Source organism: Plectropomus leopardus, chromosome 14, assembly GCF_008729295.1.
Source record: "Plectropomus leopardus isolate mb chromosome 14, YSFRI_Pleo_2.0, whole genome shotgun sequence".
Classification (NCBI taxonomy): domain Eukaryota; kingdom Metazoa; phylum Chordata; class Actinopteri; order Perciformes; family Serranidae; genus Plectropomus; species Plectropomus leopardus.
This window is the reverse complement of record NC_056476.1, coordinates 28,838,423-28,842,280: the sequence shown is the minus strand read 5'-3', so window position 1 is coordinate 28,842,280 and position 3,858 is coordinate 28,838,423.

The window sequence follows — 3,858 nt, the reverse complement described above, 5'->3', positions numbered from 1 at the left end:
CATCTCTCCCACACATGGGGATTTATTGAAAGGCGACAGCAAATGCCCTTGGGAAAATTTGTTTAAATTGCAAATCAAATCTTTTAACCAAAACCAAAAAAATAAAAAATAAAAAAATACAGTGTCCAAACGGCATCTGATTAAAATGACCTGTAATGCTGTTTCAAATCTCTTTCTCCCCTGTAAACCAAGGTTTTGGATTAAAAAAAAAACAAACAAAAAACAATAAACATGGATACTTTAATTTTCTGGACTCTTGCCGTGTTTGTTCATCCACCTTCATACTGACTCTACTAAACTTACTAAACTTACAAGACCAGTCACTGCATTGATTAAATGGAAAAATAATAATTGGTGATGGCTAATAAGCTGACATAACAGACTTTTTTTTCTTTCTTTTCTTTCATAGAATAGAAAAGAATATGTAGAATAGAATATATATTCATGTAGGTCACTGTATGTCATTTTGAAAAATGATAACAAGCTATGGTTAAAAGTGGTAAAAACATTTTGTGTGCCTCACGTTTCAGTGCAAGTTCCACTAGCTTTGTGCCACATGAAAGTGCCGTCTTTAAGAATTCTGTCATTCTGTGAAAGATTTCAAATTTCGATAGTCACCTTGTTTCAGAATGTCACCAGTAGCAGTAACTAGCAGCGTCATTTTAAAAGTCTGTCCTAAAACAAAGTCACACTGCAGGATCAGACATTCTCCATGGCAAAACTGCAGTAAGTGAAAATTTCTGCACTCTGCCTTGGTTTCAAGGTGCATTTTTGGAGATACTGCAAAACTAAAATCCCCAATATCTCCACTAAAAGAAACAGTAGAACAATGAAACTCTAACAGACTGAAGAATAGACACTGCACTTTCGCTTGGTGCAAAAAAGTGAAATTCGCAAAAAGTGCAACATTTGAACTTTGCCTTTGTGCGGCAGCACAGGTTAACCACGGCACTGGCACGACAAAAATTTGAACACAGAAATGTAAAGAAATGTAGTTTGAACATGTCCTCAGCAAAACATTTTGGTGTTTTGCAGCAACACAGAATGCCAACATTTCTTCTGGCATTTGGGTTTGCTTAAAACTGCAATCCAACAATTACACCAGTTTTACAGATCTAAAAAACTTTCACGGTAAATCTTCTCTGGAGTTTTTCCTGAAGTTTTGCCTCAGAGTGGGAAGAAAGCAGCCCCTGCATTACCTCTTGTATTACCCCTAATCTCACCCTGTTTGCAACTGGTGTTGCAGGGCAAAACTGAAAGTGTATCACTGTAACCAAAGCATACCGAAGAGCAAAATGAACGACAGGCTCAGCACAGAAAACTCCTGCAATTTGTTGCGCTGGAGTGTTTCATCACGTCTTGGATCCCAGTGACTGGAAACAGCATGATTAGGTTAGCGTGCTGCAGCACACCCAACACTCCAAACTGAGAGGTCTGCAGGGGTGTCATCGAAACTCCCCTGCACATTCAAATTATGTTCCATCACATCTTTACAGAAAATTGCTGTGAGCAAGGAAACGATGAGAATGTCATGACGTGTTCTTTGCATGTTTTTCTACCCAAGTGGATGCATTTTTAGATATCAGGTTTAATGATTCAGGGATGAATCAGGGATCAATCATCATCAATCAAAATATTAAACATGACGTACTATGTAATCCACAAAACACACCACAAGGGGTTAAAGGGAGGTGTACCATGAATTACTTTATCAACTTCCACTTCTGCTGTAGAGATTCTGGGAAACCAGGAGAAAAGGTGTCAGCCAGCCTCCGACAGATTTCCAAACCAACGATTTTTACATGAATCATCATTGTCAAAGATGAAACACAGATAGTAGCACCCAGGAATTTCCTCTGAAGAGCAGCCCCTCTGTGATATCTGTGGTTTGATCCCCTGATAGCACCCCGCAACACAAGAAGAATACATACACGATCTGGCCTTATAATGCTGACATATGCTTAAATTACTTGTGTTTTTTTTTCACTGTCTTCTTTCATTTCTTGCTTTTTTTGTCTCATTATTGAATAGAGACTACAACAGTTTAGACAACTGGTAACCAATCAGAAACTTGCAGGACACAACACAAGCAGCCAGTGCTGACCAATCACATTTCTTGTGGTATTTCAACACATTTTCATCCTAAATCATCACGTGTTGCCGATTTGCAGTGGACTTCTGCATCTACATATTACGCTCTATAGGTATCCTTCTGCATCTGCTCTTTGCATTCTGGAATGCCATTACACAATGTCAACACAAACAGATTATGTTGCATCTGGTTATACATCTAAGCAACAAAAGCACATGGGAACGTCCAAAAACGCACATGCTGCCATAGATAGTTAGGATTCAGGGAAGGAGGCACATGGTAAGGTGCAGAAAAAACACATTCTGATGGGAAGAGGACATCAGATTCCTGCATGAAAGTCTAAGGTTTGTTGGATCCACCCACCATCCCTGCAGCCCGCCCTATAGGGACCTCCATGCTCCTTATATAACATTGTTACCAACAGTGTTTTCAACCTGACGCCGTCCAGCGGTTTATCGCATGACACATGACAATACAACAGAGAGTTAAAAACAGTCCATACTCGTCAACAACTAACACTTGGTCAGCAGCCCTTGGTGTCAGGTATCACTTAGGCAACAAGGCAACCTTTACAATGAAATGCATTAGGCAGCAGCAATTTTTGAAGCAACAGGCAACTACTGTAATATAAAGAACAAGAAAGTCTGCATAGGGCTGGAGGGAAGCGAGGTGGATGAGTTAGACAAACTCTGGACTTTCACCGTGGAACCTGCTGTTTGTGTCCCATTTGAAATCAAAAGTCATTAGTTATTTTAACAACAATGTAGTGTGCTAAAATATGTAGCACTATACATTAGTTAGTTGTAAGTTTATTTTGAAAAAGACTGCATGAAATAAATTAACAGAAAATGTACATTTCCTGTGAAATAGGACATTTATTTTGATCAGAGTAAATGCGTAAAACAAACAAACAGATATGCTGTCTCTGAATGTCCAAAACTGACAGATGAGGACTAACTGTAGCATCATATTTGTACATGTTGGGCCTGTGACCAAGCATCTGTGACGACAAGTTAGGAGTGAGAATTTGTTGTGTGTTCTAAGGCTATAAAATATTGCCACTTTCGCAGTGCTTTCAGCATAAGATCCAGACACCAAAAGCAACCTCTTTTGTCCGCATGATCCGCTATAGGACAGCATTGGGTGAGAACGTGGCCGGACAGAATCAATCATGATGATATCCTTATAGGGCATTTGGAAGGGGCAGTAGACTGATCAAACAAACCCTGGACTTTCATGCTGGAGTCTAGTGTTCACTTCCTGTCTGAATATGATGGATATTTTTCTTCACCGTACCCTACCTTGCCTCCTTCCCCTAATCCTAACCATCCGAGCCTGCATGTGCTTTTGTTGACATCTTGGCTTTGGTTGCAATGTGCTTGTGTTATCTAAGAGTGACCACGTGTTGCATCATCCCACCATCTGCTTATGTTGACATCATGGTTGCACCATCCCAGAATGTCAACAGCAGACATTGAATGACACCTAAAATGTAATATGTAGACATGGAAGTCCACTGCAAAGCAGCAACATGTGATGACTTGGGATGAGAATGTGTTTACATAGTCTAAAGTGTAAGGCCACCGACCACCTCTACTTGTGGATCAGGGGATGAGAACATGTTGTGCATTACATTTTTTAAGTATAGTGTGTATGTGGCATCCAAACTTTGGTCATAGAGGTGCTTCAATCAAGTAAACTGGCATCATTAAAAGCAAACAAATTTAGCAATACCTATTTGCAGTGTATCCATGACAACTATCTTT